At 30.0% G+C, this 17,881-nt stretch overlaps 2 protein-coding genes across 2 annotated transcripts in view; one reads left to right on the forward strand and one right to left on the reverse strand.

Moving 5' to 3' along the window:
- Window positions 1-17,881, reverse strand: part of LOC127277042 (uncharacterized) — a 229,790-nt gene that overhangs the window by 174,570 nt on the left and 37,339 nt on the right. Inside the window, exon 4 of the mRNA XM_051297854.1 lies at window positions 12,366-12,413. The gene's annotated coding sequence lies outside the window, so the exon portion shown is untranslated. The remainder of the gene's footprint in view (window positions 1-12,365; window positions 12,414-17,881) is intronic.
- LOC127277029 (ankyrin repeat domain-containing protein 6) overlaps window positions 1-17,881 on the forward strand; it is an 82,805-nt gene that overhangs the window by 5,787 nt on the left and 59,137 nt on the right. The window lies entirely within an intron of this gene.

A 17,881-nucleotide genomic window follows, 5' to 3' on the forward strand; every position in this document is an offset into this window, starting at 1 on the left:
CTCTGGTAACAATTTTAGTAACTTATGCCACTCTAGAAATAGTCTTAAATACTTTCTGCAACTCTAATAATGTTCTGAGTAACTTTTTGTCTCTCTAGTAAAATTCTAACACTCCAGTAATATTTTTAACAATATTTTGTCACTCTAGTAATATTATTAGTTACTTTCTGTCACTCCGGTAAGAATTTTAGTAACTTATGCCACTCTATTAATGGTCTTAGAAACATTCTGTTAATCTGGTAATGCTCTTAGTATCTTCCTGTCCCTCTAGTAATAGTCTTAGTAACTTTCTGACTTTCGAGTAATGTTTTAAGTAACTTTTTGTCACTCCAGTAATATTTTTAGTAACTTTTTGTCATTCTAGTAAGATTCTGTCACTCCAGTAATATTCTTAGTAACTTTTTGTCATTCTAGTAAGATTCTGTCACTCCAGAAATGTTATTAGTTACTTTCTGTCACTCTAGTAATGTTCTTAGTAACTTTCTCTCATTCTAGTAATAATTATAGTAACTTTTGGTCACTCCAGTAATATTTTTAGTAACTTTTTATCATTCTAGTAAGATTCTGTCACTCTAGTAATAATTAGAGTAACTTTTTGTTACTCCAGTAATATTCTTTGTAACTTTTTGTCATTCTAGTTAGATTTTGTCACTCTAGAAATGTTCTTAGTAACTTTCTGTCCCTCTAGTAATAGTCTTAGTAACTTTCTAACACTCGAGTAATGTTTTCAGTAACTTTCTGTCACTCTAGTAATATTTTCGTAATTTTTTGTCACTCCAGTAATATTCTTGGTAACTTATTCTGTCACTCTAGAAATGTTCTTAGTAACTTTTTGTCACTCCAGTAATATTCTCAGTAACTTACTGTCACTCTGGTAATAGTTTTAGTAACTTATACATCTCTTGTAACTTTTTGTTCTCCTTCTAGTGAATTATTAAATTATAAAAATGATTAAAATATGATGAAAGCGTTGATTATTGTAAATACAGTTAAAAATGTAAATAAATGCCAGTCAAATATATAAAGAACAAAAGTGATCTCTTTAGGTTGCATTCAGAGTTCGATTCTACGATAAGGCAATAAATCTCCAAAGTCTATAGAGTCCTGCCTCGTGTCAATAACGAGAACTCTATATATATATATATATACAGTTTCCAGTCGAAACTCGCAGCAGGCGATCGACGTTGTTGTGTATAAGGTCGATCTGGTTCGATGAAGATTTAAAATCGCTTTTCAAAACGATTTACTGCACCTTATATATATATATAGCTATGCATACAAGAATATCAGTAAGGCGTCGATTCCTTGTGGGGATTCTGTCTTCTCAACGCCAATAAAATTTTTATCGCTTACAATTGTTGTGCAAAATCGATTTTGAAATACTATCATATGCAAGATGTCAAGTCTTATTTTCCTTTTTACTTTCAAATAGTTATCAGTGTTTATACATGTTGAAGATTTGTGCGCTTTTAGAGCAAAAAGAAAGTGTGTATGATTGAAAAAAAAAAAATTTTTTTTTTTTGTTTGAAAGAATAAGCGTAGCTATCAACGTATCGTAATGATGCCGGAGAGTTCAGGACAGAATGTCCTCATGTATTCGCGATGCGATCTCATTTGCTTCATGAAACCAAACGTAAACTCTGCGGCTACGTAAATTGCCAGATTGTAATCTGAACTTCCATATCCGTCTTTAGATATGTATATGTACACTGTGTCTTTTGACTGTGTGACTTCACCGTGACCTCACTTCTATACATCTTTAGAGATTATTCAGGACCTAGACGATAAATTTTAAAAGTCACTATCTCTTTTTTCTTGCTTTCACTAGCCACATTGCCAATCAATTAATTTTTTTCTCTTCTAATTTACAAAATAAACGCTCAAGTTCCTAAATGTTTGAAGAAACTGCATACAGAAACATTTTGTCAATCTAGTAATGTTTTTCAGTAACTTTTTGTCATACTAGTAACAATTTTAATAACCTATGTCACTCTAATAATGTTCTTAGTAACTTTCTGTTGCACTGGTAACAAATTTAGTAACTTTTTCTCACTCTAGTAATATTTTAGTACACAGTAAAAAAAGGAGTTGAATTTTAACTCCCTAGGGGATGTTATAAAAGTCCCACCCTTTTGAAGTTGAAGCGAAGGGAGTTAATATGCTTTACGAGTTAATTTTATGCCTAGGGAGTTGGTTTTAAGGAGTTAATTTAATTATTAACTCCCTTTTTGAGTTGATTTTTAACTCGAAAATATTAAATCCCATTAACGTTAAATCCCTAATTTTTTTACAGTGTGTAACACTTTGATATATTTCAGAAAATAGATTGAATTCCATATTAGACAGTAACTATAACATTAAGACTGTAACTAATATTATACATTTTATCTAACTTTAGATTGAACCTAATATTAGATTACCTCTAATATGAAATTGGATCCAATATTAGAAATTAAATACATCTTTTACTATATTCTATAAAGTATGTGCGATAATCTGAAAGCATTTTATATATGGGAAATAGAAGAGATTTTAGAGAGCATTATCTTAATCACTCATAAACAGCACTTGCACCAAAAAGATATCAATCAACTCTGCTGCTGTTGCTGCTGCTACTTCTGCTGATGTCTACTCCCATATAGTGTTGTTCATTTACACCGCAATTTCTAAAGAAGATAGCAGTTAATAAAGTCGCTTCTGCTCCAGAAGAAGGATGCTGTGTATAGCCATCAGCATCTCAAAGTGTAATCTTTGAGGCGTTTGTCCTAACTGGAGTCGAATAATTACGACGACCATGCTATATGTATATATATATATATATATATATATATATATAAAAGATGGCAAGGGGAATTTTAATTATGCACTGTCGTGACTCAACCCTTTTTCTCGACAACTTGTCAGATTACTTCTGACCTGTTGCTCCATTTAAATTAGGCTCATCATAATAATGTAATCGCTTAAACTTGTCCGTTGTTCCACGAAATTAATTGAAGGTCACTCTCATTAATGTAATGGGGTTCAGATTTAAATTTTCCTTACAATTGTCTGTGTTTAAATTGCTATAGTACTATTTTTTCACTCTAGTAATGTTCCTAGTAACATACTGTCACTACAGTAATGTTCCTAGCAACTTTTCGTCACACTAGTAACAATTTTAATAACCTTTGTCACTCTAGTAATGTTCTTAGTAACTTATAGTCACTCTAGTAATATACTTAGTAACTTTTCATCACCCTAGTAATGTTTTTCTTTAACTTTTTGTCACTCCAGTAATGTTTCTAGCAACTTTTCGTCACTCTAGTAACAATTTTAGTAACCTATGTTTCTAGTAACATTTGGTCACTCTAGTAACAATTTTAGTAACCTATGTCACTCTAGTAATACTTTTAGTAACTTTTTGTCACTCTAGTAATATTTAGTAATTTTCTGTCACTCTGGTAACAATTTTAGTAACTTATGCCACTCTAGTAATAGTCTTAAATACTATCTGCAACTCTAATAATGTTCTGAGTAACTTTTTGTCTCTCTAATAAGATTCTGACACTCCAGTAATATTTTTAGCAATATTTTGTCACTCTAGTAATATTATTAGTTACTTTCTGTCACTCCGGTAAGAATTTTAGTAACTTATGCCACTCTATTAATGGTCTTAGAAACTTTCTGTTAATCTGGTAATGCTCTTAGTAACTTTCTGTCCCTCTAGTAATAGTCTTAGTAACTTTTCGTCACTCTAGTAATGTTTCCAGTAATTTTTTGTCACTCCAGTAATATTTAGTAACTTTCTGTCACTCTAGTAATGTATTTTTTAACTTTTTGTCACTCCGGTAATGTTTCTAGCAACTTTTCGTCACTGTAGTAACAATTTTAGTAACCTATGTCACTCTAGTAATGTTCTTAGTAACTTATAGTCCGTCTAGTAATGTTCTTAATAACTTATAGTCACTCTAGTAATATTCTTAGTAACTTTTCGTCACTCTAGTAATGTTTCCAGTAATTTTTTGTCACTCCAGTAATATTTAGTAACTTTCTGTCACTCTAGTAATGTTTTTTTTAACTTTTTGTCACTCCAGTAATGTTTCTAGCAACTTTTCTTCACTTTAGTAACAATTTTAGTAATCTATGTCACCCTACTAATGTTTCTAGTAACTTTTGGTCACTCTAGTAACAATTTTAGTAACCTATGTCACTCTAGTAATATTCTTAGTAACTTTTTGTCGCTGCAGTTATTTTCCTAGTAACTTTTTTTAACTCTAATAATCTTTTTAGTAACTTGTCGTCACTTTAGTAATGTTTTTAGTAACTTTTGGGTCACTAAGTGATATTTCGAATGGTTATTGTATAACTCTAATGGTATTTTTTGATAATATTTGATCCATATAATTAAAATTTTACTAAAAATTTTTGCTCTTTAGTGTTATTATTAAAAAAAAAAAATGATTACCAACAAAATATGAGGTTTCTTTAGGACCTTATGTATAAAAACATTAAATTTATATATGAATCTATTAAAATGTTTTTATGAAAATTGTAATTGGCAATTTTAAATCCTTATAAGTAAGAAATACTTCCTTGTACGTAACAGGCTTTTAGTTGCGGGTATAGAAATTATTATTCTTGAAAATCGACAACAGATTGAATTATTACCTACTCTATGACAATTTAATGTGCACTTGACAACCATACTAAATGCATATACGCCTCGGGTCAAAATACTCGTTTGTATAGTGCAACGAATTCATAATAATCATCATATGTACATATCGTTAATGACAATTTAATAATAACGCAATAAGATTTGTTTACATTTATTGAATCGCGATAAGGCACTATTTTCATTATTTCATTAATCAATCAATTTTTCAATTATTGGTTTTTCAAAATAAATTTCGAAAGCAGACTACTTTTTTTATAGAAAATATAAAATTTATATTTGTTATAATAATAATTATTTTTCTTTACTATTTTTTGGTGACAGTGTCTTTTTTTCGTCTCAGCAGCGTTGATGGACAAAAAAAAACAGTTACAAGCCTAGTGTTTTATGGGTTATTTATTATATCATCTAGCAGGCTAACTATGCAGGAAATACTTGTCGATCAGTGATTTACGTTGATAGGTTACAACTCTCGTGCTATGCCAGCGTCAAAGAGTTTAAAAATTTTTTGACATATTAGGTGAACGTTTCGACGTAGTTAATCATGCGGATAATTTCAGGCGAGTAATAGAAAAACCACACATACACACACACATCTATTATCCATCTAATCCTTCAATTATCTTGTCACGCATGTGTAAACGTGCTTAAGTCCAACTAAGAAGCGTGAACGCAAGGAGCAACTAAAGTTCGGTATTGAGTTACTAAAGTGACATTGAGAAATCTTCTTCTTCTTTAAACCAACAGATAAAAAAAAATTCTTCCTCTTTATTTAATTTATAAAATTTAATTTTTTTCTTTCTCTTTAATATCTCTGCATTAAAATATGTTTAGCAACATATTTCTGCATTAAAATATGGTTATTAATATATTTCCGTCCTTTAGTAATATCTTAGTAAACGTTTTGTCATTCTGGTTTTTTTTTTTACTAACAGCCTGAAACTCTAGTAATATTTCTACTAACCGTTTGTCCCTCTAGTAACAATTTTAGTCACTCATATCACTCTAGTAATGTTCCTAGTAACTTTCTGTCACTGTAGTAATATTTTTAGCAACTTTTTGTCACTTAGTAAGATTCTGTCACTACAGTAATATTCTTATTAACTTTTTGTCACACTAGTAACAATTTTAATAAACTATGTCACTCTAATAATATTCTTCGTTACCTTTTGTCTGTCTAGGAATGTTTCTAATTGTTTTTTTTTTCAATCTAAATATGTTCCTAGTAACTTTTTGTCAGTCTAGAAATGTTCCTATTAACTTTCTGTCACTCTAGTAATATTTTTACTAACTGTCTGAAACTCTAGTAATATTTATACTAACCTAACTAACTCTAGTAACAATTTTAGTAACCTATATCACTCTAGTAATGTACCTAGTAATATTTTGTCACCTAGTAAGATTATTTCACTTCAGTAATATTTTTAGTAATATTTTGTCACTCTTGTTATAATTTTAGTAACTTTCTGTCACTCTACTAATGTCCTTAGTAACTTATTGTCACTAGTAGTGTTCCTATAGTAATTTTTTGTCAGTCTAGAAATGTTTCTAGTAAATTTCTGTCAATCTAGTAATTTTTTTTTTTTTTACTAACTTTTCGTCACTCTAATAGCATTTTTACTAGCGATTTGTCACTCTAATAATCTTTTTTACTAACTGTTATAAAAAATAGTTTATAATTTATTGTCCACATTATTTTTGTTCTTTGCAGAAAATCTCGTTTACGCCTTTTTGTCCATCAGTGACACCTAATAAGTTGACTTTAATCGTCCCTCACTTTTTTAATATCGAAATCAACAATAAATTAAGTAAAAATATGTAAGGATAGTATTCTCGTTTAGTACCTTCATCTTATAATTTTCATTAAGAGCCTAACATTCTGGCATTAATGGTTTCTCATGAGCCAATTAATTCCTCCTCTTCCCACCTTCTCTCTCTCTCTATATATACATATATATATATACATATGCAGAAAGGGTCATACGGGAAGTCGTCTCTTGGCTCCATGTTGCGTCGTTATGTAGTAAATTGTAGCCGGATGTATTAATACATTATATATTAATGTTTTAATACCGGTCATCTATATTTGCGTTTTTAACAAAATACTGTCCAAATTGTAAATTATCATTGTTGAGAAAATAAAATAATTTTTTTTTTTTTTTGTAATAAAATCCAAGTGCGGTAGATTCTAAAGAATACTTTGAGAGATTCTGATGTCAAAAAAAAAAAAAAAAAAAAAAAAAAAAAATAGAAAAAGTTATACCGCGAGCAATGGAGAAGAGAGTAATTATGCATTCGATCTTTTGAAACGACTCATGCGTAGAGTGGATCGGATCAGAGGCTCGATCACCTTCGGGATTATCTTCTTTTTTTATCCCCTACCCCCGCCTCATCGGTCATTACATCTCGTTCGAATATATAGTAAAAAAAAAATAAAATAAAATGTCGGCCAATCGCACCGCCTCGAGGAGACGAGAATTTATTCTGACTTCCGGAATTATTATCTATATACACGCAATTTGTTTATATATACAATTGAGAAAAGAGAGTAATTCTGTGTTTTACATATTGGAGAAGAATTTTTTTTTTTTTTTTAATATTCTACTTTTCTGATTGGTTATAAAAATGATATTCTGTTTTTGATTGGACAGAAAAATGTCCGGAAATATTCCAGCCAATCAGTGACAAGAAATATTCTAGCCAATCAGTAGCGAAATTACTAGAGTGACGACAAAAATCTTAATTTTCCAATTTTGCAGCACTAAAAAAAAACTGTATTTCCTTTTTTAAAAGCGTTCTAATTTTTTTCAATAGGAAATAAAAGGTATTTTCAGTATTTTATTCATTTTCTTGTATTTGTAGTAATCGTTAATTACGGACGTTCGAACATCACGGGTTAAAGACTTTTAATTGGATCAGACTGTGCGGTATAGAAACTTGGCGACCATTTCTTCTAGTGTCGATAACGGACAACTTTTTTTTTCTTTCCTGTCCAATTGTGCAGGTGTCACTTAATTCATTCTTGTACAATATTTATATATATAAAAAAATTCTAAATTATTTTCTTTTCATTTAAATAGACATATTTTTGTTTCTAAAAATCATCATTTTAATTCACAAATTATAGTATTCCTTTTTTTTAAGCACTACTCTTGTAAAATTAGGTCCAGGTAGGAAAATATGTTTCGGTCTACAGAACTTCCGACAGTTTTATGAGCTTGACAACTCAATTATCTGAATGAATGGATTCGACACAGTTTCCGTTCACACTAATTACCGATCCAATTTTGTCAAAAAGTAGATCATCGAGCTTGGAAAGTTGTGTATATGTGTGTTATATATAGGAATCCGCTGAGTCAGGTGGTCATTATATATATCTAAGTCAACTAATACAGTTAACTTGTTCAATTTTTTCTCTCTTTCTCAAATTTGTTTATCTTCAAGTAAAAAAAAAGGTAAAGAATAGAACAATAAATGTTAAGGGAAGAGATTTTGGAAAAAAAAGTCCTCTCTGGACAAGGATGAAACGATGGAAAAGGAAATAAAAGAAAGAGATGAGATATATATTGGCTAGAAATGTACGTTTCAGCATTGGCAGTGGATATCTTTGAATACATGTTTCATGTGTGTTTGCTTAGCACTTTTAGGCTTGAGAGAGGCGAAACAAGCGTAGGAAGACTGTCGACTGCTTATTTTACGATCAAGAGAATAAATTATTGTCGATTTCATTCGTTCATTCGAAATTCAACACATTTACAATTGTGTGGGTATATGTAATATAATAGATATAAACGAAAACGTGCGAAGATAAATGTAAATACGTTTGTAACGTGATGCAAAACGTGAAAAAGGTAACATCTATTCAAATCCAGAAGCATTTCAATTCTAAAGTTCAAACACATTAAATGAAAATATGAAAAGAATTCTGAAAAAAAAATTTCTCGAAATCAGCTGATTGAATTGTCAGCCATTATGATATTCACCTGAGTTGCAACATTTTACTCGCCAGAGGCGCCACATTTGTTAAAAACATTTTCTTTTTTTAAAATCTAAAAATAAGTATAATAAATAATCACTCTCAAAATGAAAGCATTACTGTCAAAAGGCAGATTCAGTTTATGAAACATTTAACGAGAAATTAATTCAATTCTGATAATTTAAACTTCCTTGAAGGTAAATACTCGAACAAGTGTTGTATTTTTCGAGTGTGGTCAGAATATTTTTGGAAATAGAAAGAGAGAGAGAGTAAATAAAAACTCGTTGAGCCTTATGGACAATATTCACGAAAGCGAGAAGTCAAACAGAATTTTTTTTCTTCTTTTTAACACTCGAGGTTAAATTCACTTCGTCATGTTTATAGTACGAGACCACAAAGAAGATTTCAAGATGAAAAGAAGTATATATAGGAAGATGTAGTAGGCACTGGGCAGTTCAAGTGTAAACGTGTGTAATACATATCGTTTTCTTCCAAAGAAATTATATATATTTTTTTATTCCTGTGGTTTTGTTCGATACAACAAAAGAAAGTAATCTTAACCACTATCTTTCTCTCTCAATGGTAAGTTCATCATCACTCAAATCAACATTTTACGATTTAAACGAAAATAACCGAGCAAAAATATTGAAGAAATAATATATTACGTCTTCGAAATAATTTACTTTTTTACATTATCATAAGTTTAAAAAATTTTCCAGCTTTGCGGAGGTGAAAAACAAAAAAATCAAATCGATAACAGTCAGCCATTACTGTTCACCTGAGTTGTAACATTTTTCTCACTAGAGGCGCCACTTACTTCTCATCTATTTTTTGTTCGTTTTTTATTTTTATTAATTGAAATTATATTAATTTTTCGATTCTTTCAAGAGGTAATTAAATTTTTTTTTAAAAAAGAAATCTAATAAAATACTCAAGGTCATCGAGTTGTTTTTTTCGAATATAAATTTCTTCTATACGAGCATGATATTTGCATCATTGGCTCATTTTGTGAGTCGATATTTCTTATAAGGGAACGCTTATGTGGTTGATTACGAGTAATAACAATTACAGGAGCTGCATAATGAGGATCAGTTTTCCTTCGTATATTATACTATCGTTTTGGTTATAAGAATACATAAGAATTATTTGCTATATATGTATATATAACGATAGGTTTCAATTGTGTCTGTTATCTTGATCTGACAGATCTGTAAATGATCCTTTTTTTCTATGTATATGTACAAGATTCCTTATATTATTCCCATAAATCTGTATTGGTGAGCGCAGACAAGATGATATTTCATTTTTCTCAGTTCGTTAAGCGATCGACATTATAATCTTCCAACTCTTTTGCATCCGGTACTCACTTTTCCTCACGTGCAATATAAAGCAAAATAAAGACAAAAATTTCAAAACTACCTCATACCATATACACGATGAATATAAACACTTTTTGATGCATTTATAACAAGCCTCGATTAATTCTCATGCGAACTTTTACCAGGTGTTTTCTATTTCATTTTTTGTTTTATTTTGACGGTGACAGCGGTGGGATAATTAAAAAAATATATTAATCCCACCGCTGTCACTTCTAAATTTCTAATTTTTTTTTTCAATTAAAATTCAGTTCTTCAGTGAGATTAATAAAACAATATTAATCCCATCGCTGTCACTTTTAAATATTCAAATAATTTATTAAAAATTCCTTTTTATTTTGCTCCCATTTTAAAAGTGGAAAATTGTGATCAGTTTTTCCATGATTATAGCCTCTGTATTTCTTTATAAGACTTCTTTTTTTTCTCTCTCTTGTCTAGTAGTTTTCTGTCTCTTCACATGTTGATACCACCTTGATGTACCAGGATTTATTTGCTCCCCAAGGAGGGTAAAAAGAACTAGCTTGGCTTGTTGTTTTCAGAATATTTGCAAGAAATAACGTTACGCCCATCAGATTGAAAGCAAGTTCAGTGATGCGCGCGGTCACTTATATGGATGGACACCTGTTTCCGATATATTTATTATTATCGCATCCTTCTGACTTGCATTAGATTCTAACCACACGCGGATTTATTATTATCGACATTGACGAGGGGAAAACTGATAATTTTTTTTTTTTGAAAAAAAAATTAACTAGACTAGATATTGCTATACTCATTGTGAACTTCAGATGAGTCTTTAATTTTTCTAATCTGAAATGTATTTGAAATTGATATTAATATTAAATCAGTCTATTCATAATTGAGGATTTATTATTCGTTTGGGATTATAAATACTATATGAAAGAATAGTTTTTATTATGGGATTCATTAAAAGTTTTTTTTTTTCTTCTTCTTCTGTTGTCGTTAATGGATCAAGTCTTTTTGATGAAATTGCAGGGAGAGAGAAAGAGAGGATCACGTATGGAATCTCACAATCTTGTGTTTTTCTTCGGATCATTTCTCATCCATGCGGCATGTTTTACTTGCCGGTAGGAACATATGCGCGTATATGGTTAGGAGCGTGAATAAGAGAGCAGGAACACGTAGGAAATGGCAACGTGGCCAATTATTGCGCGCGCGAGAGAGAGGCGCTTCCAGCCAAAGTAACTCGTTCCCTTCTCGATATCTTTTCTACCAACACTGGTCTCGTTGAAAATACAGAGAAACAGAAGAGAAAGAGAGAGAAAGATGAGGATGTAATTCTGAATTACCACCGCATACAGAAAACGGGTATAAAATGTTTTAAAAATCACACATAAGTATACTTCAACTTAAACTGCCCCTTCCCTTTCTCAGCATGAAACAGTGTTATGAAATGACTAGATACACATAAACTGAAACCGTTCTCTTAATTACAGTCCTTTACTATATGATCGTAATTAGTATATTATTATAAACGTGACATTCTTTAAATTTATATATACATTTTTGTATACTCGTGTATAAATTTTTGACAGTTTAGAAAATTAATTTCTACTGGAAAAATAATAATAGAGATTTATTTACATTTCGTAGAAGCGAGAGTGGCGCCCTACGATGGTAGCGTCACTTAACTAACACAAAATTTAGTTAACCAACGCCACCACTGTATGGCGCTGCGCGTCAAAGAATATCTTTTCCTGCAAAACTTTTTTTTGTCCCCCAAAGACCAAAAAAAAAAAATTGAAGATAAAATTTTTACTGCAAAATTATCAAGACGGGTATTTCGGAAGCAATATAATGGCACGCTGACGATGTGCCATTATTGCCACCACGAAAGTTGCATTAAAAGAAGGAAAATAAAAAAAAAGAAGAAGAAAAAGGAAAGTTGTGACAAGCACGCAATTAATTAGCCACTTAAGAAATTCATAGCCTTTCCTCGGCCCTTTTAACTGAATTTTGCCGCCTTTTATAAGTGAGGCGCGCAATGGCAGTAGAAATATTTTCAAAAGACGAAAATCAATTTTAACATTAAAATATTATCCTAATAAATTTCAAAAAAAAAAACAGAAGCGCATATATATTAATGATTAAGTGCCTATTAATTTTCAATTAAATCAATTTTAGTTGACGAAAATTTTTCTCATTATATTTAAACAACTAATGCAATGTATTATATAGTCACACGTGCAGGTGTTTTATCTTCGTGACAAGATGCAATTAATTTAATAACTGTTACATATGAAGGTCTTTCTACTGTATAGGATTCATGCTGGTTATTATAAGTAAAGACGACAGGAAGTGTTGCGGACTTCATTGATTATTATTATATATACTTTACCTTGTACTATGCGATGCAGCGTTTCTCCATTAAAAGCACGGAATTCCACTGTAACAAAAAGAAAAAAAAAAATATTAAAACTCATGGAAATATAGTAGAGATTCTTTCATATGCCGAATTGCAAAAAAAATTTTTTTCTTTTCTGACAAAACCACTATATTCAATAAACGGCGGCTTAACATTAAAGTGTGCATAATGTATATGTAAAAATTGTTTTTTTTTTCGCGCCAACTGTAATTTTATATACATATCCGAGAATAAGCGGAAAGGGTGAATATTTCGTTAAGAACCCTAACGGGCGTACTTTCACGAAACTTATCCCGTTCATGTTTCAAGAGCAAAAGAGAGCAGGAAGATTACAGTGTGCACCACTTACTCTCATTATTCGTAATTGGCCACATATATTGGTGTATAGGACTTGATCCTATTCGCGCAGAGGCCATTGTCTTTTTCATTTAGCATTTTTTTTTTTTTTTTTTTTTATTCAAAGGAAATATTTGAGGAAGTAGGCTCAACACTCCAGTGTTAACAATAATTTTTTAAATAAATAGAAAAAAATTGGAAAATTTCGAAAATAAGATTAAACATATGATTTTAGAATTTAAAGATGTGAGATTTAGGATTTAGGAAATAAGGTACTTAGGACTAACTTTGGTTAAGGTTAAGTTCAATTAAAAGGTTAACTTAGGATAAAATTAAGTTAGGTTAAAGTTCAGTCAGCTTAGGAATTAGAAATTAAGGTTCTTAGTACTAACTTAGGTTAAGATTAAGTTATGTTACAGTTAAGTTAGCCTTAGGTTAACTCAGCTCAAGGTTAAGTTAGCCTTAGGTTAACTCAGCTCAAGATTAAGTTAGCTTTAAGTTAACTCAGCTCAAGGTTAAGTTAGCTTTAAGTTAACTCAGCTTTAAGTTAGCTCAGCTTAAGGTTAAGTTAACTTAAAGTTAAGTTAGCTTTAGGTTAACTTAGGTTAAGGTTAAGTTAACTCAACGTTAAGTTAGGTTAAGGTTAAGTTAACTCAAAGTTAAGTTAGGATTTAGAAACTAAGATACTTAGGATTAACATAGGTTAAGGTTTAATTAGGTTAAATATAAGTTATAGCTTATGATTCAGGAACTAAGGTACTTAGGACTAACTAAGGTTAAAGTTAAGTTAGCTTAAAGTTGAGTTAAGTTAAGGTTAAGTTAAGTTAACTTAAGGTTAACGTAGGTTAAAGTCAAGTAACTTATGCTAAGGTTAAGTTAGATTAATGTTTCTTTAGGTTAATGTTACTCTAGGTTGATATTACTTTAGATTGACGTTACTTTGGGCTAAGGTTATTTTAGGTTGATGTTACTTTAGGTTGATGTTATTTTAGGTTACTGTTACTTTGGGCTAAGGTTACTTTAGGTTAATGTTATCTTAGGTCAATGTTAACTTAGATAAGAGTTTTGGAACTTAAAGATTTTAACATTTTTTTAAAACTAAATAATCATGAATTTAATAATCTAAGATGTAGCATTTTTGGAATATCGGATTTTGGAATTGAAAAAATATATTCTTTTTTTTTAAAACCAGAGAGCATTTGTGTCGCTTGATTAGAGACTGAGAGTCCTCGATAAATATACAAGGGCAGGGCACCATAATTCCTAATGACTGAACGTCAGTGATAGATGATACAAGACGGTGGAATATATCATGAGAAGGACCGGAAGATAAATGTAAGGTTCATTCGTGTGCATACCTCACGTCGAATTGCATTCTTAAATAGAAAAAATAAAATACGCTTCTATCGTCCTTGAGAATCTCTCGATGCTCGCCACCACCAACAACCAATAAGATTATTATTATTATTATTATTATTATATGGCATACGTATACCAAATACTAAAAAAACACACTCCTGAAACGCCCATAGTGTAATAATAATTTTTCTAAAATAAAAAAAAAATAGTGCAAAGATTTTTTTTGTGGAAAAGAAAATTTAATTATAAAAGATATATGGTGATTTATGGCATGAATATATAAAAGTTGATCGATTGATCGATCATACAGCTGAGTCATTAGAAAGACATTAGTGAATGATTGTTATATTCGTATATACCCGGAAATGGATACTCAATAGATACCAGTTTCTTAAACTATAGAAAGAGTGATATAATGTTCGAAAGTACAGGAAAATTATGTAATCATATAAAAAAGATCATTTTTCCCCTATTGTATAAAAAAAAAAAATATTGAGAAAATTACGACGTTAATTATTATAGCTACAAGATCAGGGTTGAATAAATGATTGTATAATTGTATGTCTGGAAATTTCTTTATAATATGTTCATTGCGCGAACAATAAGTCGAGAATATAATATTGCGGAACTGACATTGATTGAAGTACAATATGAGAGATTATGTAATTAGATTAATAAGTGAGGTTATATATTATAAAGCCTGAAAAATTTGTCGTTTTGAAAATTCTTTTTTTTATATATATATATAATCTAGAAAGAAAAATTTTTGTTTTCCAAACAGGTATATTGCAATTTACGTTTTATCTCCTTGAGAATAAAGTATATGCCATGACTGAGTCCATTACTTGTGCGACGATAACTCGTATACCGGGCAATAAGGATGAGTGCATGTTTTAAGTACTGAGAATGCGTATATAGAGAAGCGTTTACGCATATATTCTTAGAATCCTTTATGTATAAAGGAGGGCCTACTATGAGACTTTCGCTAAAGTGGATACCAAAGAGGAAAATGCATGAATAATTATACTGGATATTTATTATTAGCTGCTGCTTATCAATCCCAATGCAATTTCTATTCTAATCAGAAAAAAAAATGGACTTATTTTTATTGCAGTACAAAATGAGCGAACGTGGCGCCACCTACGAGGCACATTTTTATTGCACTTCAAAATGTGCGTACGTTAATTTTGAACTCAATTTTTTTTTCTATGCGCACATTTAAAAATCTAATTTTATGCGTGTGAAATTATAGTATATATTTTGAGAAAAAAAAAGCTAACCTACGTCAGTGTTGATTAAAAGTAAACGCGGGATATTTTTAAGTCTCTTAAATATCGACATTAACTCGAGAGGTAACATCCTTTAGGAACGTTTGCCGAAGATGATAACGCGATAAACAGGTACTTTACCAATTTATCAAGGTATATGTGAAAGTTAATGGTACAACCATTAAGATAGCACTGTGTAAGTAAAATGTTTTAATTACTTGACACGCCCTTCTAATGCGTTACTACATACAGACAACTTTCGTTCATATATATATATATATATAAACCATTTATGGTATTTGTGAATATCGGCACATACATGCATTTTCGATATATATGAATGGTGTATTTAACTATATATATACATGTAACCATCCTACGCTCCTCGGAAGCATCTATTACGTTATAGCTATCTTGTCGAATACAGAGGTAGGTAAATCTCCTTTAGCTCAGAAACGAGCAGCCAACATGGTATAACGCACTGACCTCCAGGACTACAATATATATATATATATATGTCTTGATTGGTTTTGTATATAAGTCGTAATACGTGCTCTCGTCGAGAATATTATAACCACATTCACCATCTACGTGATCAAGAGTTTGGTAGCAATTTCTAAATATTTTCCGGGGAATAAGAATTTTTATAATGTTATGCGTTAGAAACTTGTGAAATTTGTATATAAGAATAATAATATTCATAAATAAGTTACTAAGAGTTTTGACCTACTAAAACTCTAATAAAAAAGTTACTAGAGTTACGGTTAAATTAGGTTAAAGTTAAGTTAACTCAAAGTTATGTTAGGATTTAGAAACTAAGGTACTTAGGACTAACTCAGGTTAAGGCTAAGTTAACTTAGGTTAAAGTTAAGTAACTTAGGTTAGGTTGATGTTACTTTAAGTAAATGTTACTTTAAGTTAATGTTACTTTAAGTTAATGTTACTTTGGGCTAAGATAACTTTAGATTAATGTTACTTTGGATTAAGATTACTTTAGATTAAGGTTACTACTGTTTCAAGGTTTAAATCCAATTAAAAAAGTTACTACAGTTTTTACTTACTAAAACTCCAAATTATAAAAAGTTACTAGAGTTTCGACTTACAAAAGCTCTAATAAAAAAAGTTACTAGAGTTCCAAGGCTTAAAACTCTAATAAAAAAATTTCTCAAACTTCGAGGCTTTAAATTAATGAAAAAAAAATTACTAGAGTTTCGACTTACTAAAACTGTAATAAAAAAATTACTAGAGTTTCGACTTATTAAAACTTAAAAAAATTTACTTGAGTTTTAACACTTTGAACTTAAATAAAAAAATTACTGTAGTAATATCTACTATAAATGATATGGTAACTTTAATATATATATATATATATATTTTTAATAATATATATATATAATAGCAATAGTTTTGAAACAAAAGAACCATATACTTAGTGGATCGAAAAAAGAAATTGTCCTGCAGTTATAAAAATGGAACCTGAATTCGTAACGTTTAAGAAACAATCTATTATTACCACTTCTTTGGATGCATTATTTGTGAACCACCTGAAGCGAATTTCAACTCACCAAGGCAGAGAGAGAAATTTTGCGGCATATAACTCAGCGGGTAGGACGAATCGAAATTAATTAAGAATCTTGATTAAAGAAGGATACAAACACATCGTATATATATATATATATATCTTCACAAGAGAAATGGCCCGATTACGTACTATGAACTATAATAACGTTTGTATATAAAATGTTGCGTCAGTTTAAAAAAAAAGAAACAATTTTTGTTATTTATGCTTTCCGTATACTTTTTATTATACCTTTTTTTTGTACGACATACTATTTTATTAGTCTAGACTAATTATAATTCATAGAAATTTCTAATTTTTAAAAACATTGATATGATTTGTGTCTTTTTTTTAAGTAGCAGTTTTATTTTAACTATCGGGAGAAATTTTGTGGTAAAAGAATTAGTTTTATGACTTTAAGAATATTCTTCAGATGAACTCCTTAAGTAAGTCCTGAGTCGTTTCAAGTCAATCAAAATAAAGTCAACGAAACGAGACACTAATGACGAAAAAACAATGGCAAGAAAATGACAATTATTCTCTCTAATGAATGACTTAATTTATTTTCTAGTCATTGAAAAAATAGGTCTAGTAATTAAATTTTTTAAATTTAGTCTACAATTTGAGGGAAATTTTTAACTTCCTAAGAAGTTATTTTCTCAGCTATATAGGTATAGCGAATTTTCTTTTGGCTTTCATTGAAATTGATTTAAAAATAAATTTAAATTATGTAATCAATATGAAAGAAAATAATTATGATATACTTCTCCAGCTACTAAAAATGGCTACCGGATAGGGTGCGTCTAAAGAGAATATACGATCATTATAATTGTCAGTCATACTTAGAACTTTATCTTATTCGCTTCTATTTGGTCTCATTTTTTTTTGAATAATTTTTTTTCGCTCATCAATCTTCACCTTGTTTGACAGAAAATTTTTTAAAAGAATTTAGCTGACAAAATAGAAAA

Source organism: Leptopilina boulardi, unplaced genomic scaffold (assembly GCF_019393585.1).
Source record: "Leptopilina boulardi isolate dan_hultmark-lab unplaced genomic scaffold, ZJU_Lbou_2.1 LbouV2_165, whole genome shotgun sequence".
Classification (NCBI taxonomy): domain Eukaryota; kingdom Metazoa; phylum Arthropoda; class Insecta; order Hymenoptera; family Figitidae; genus Leptopilina; species Leptopilina boulardi.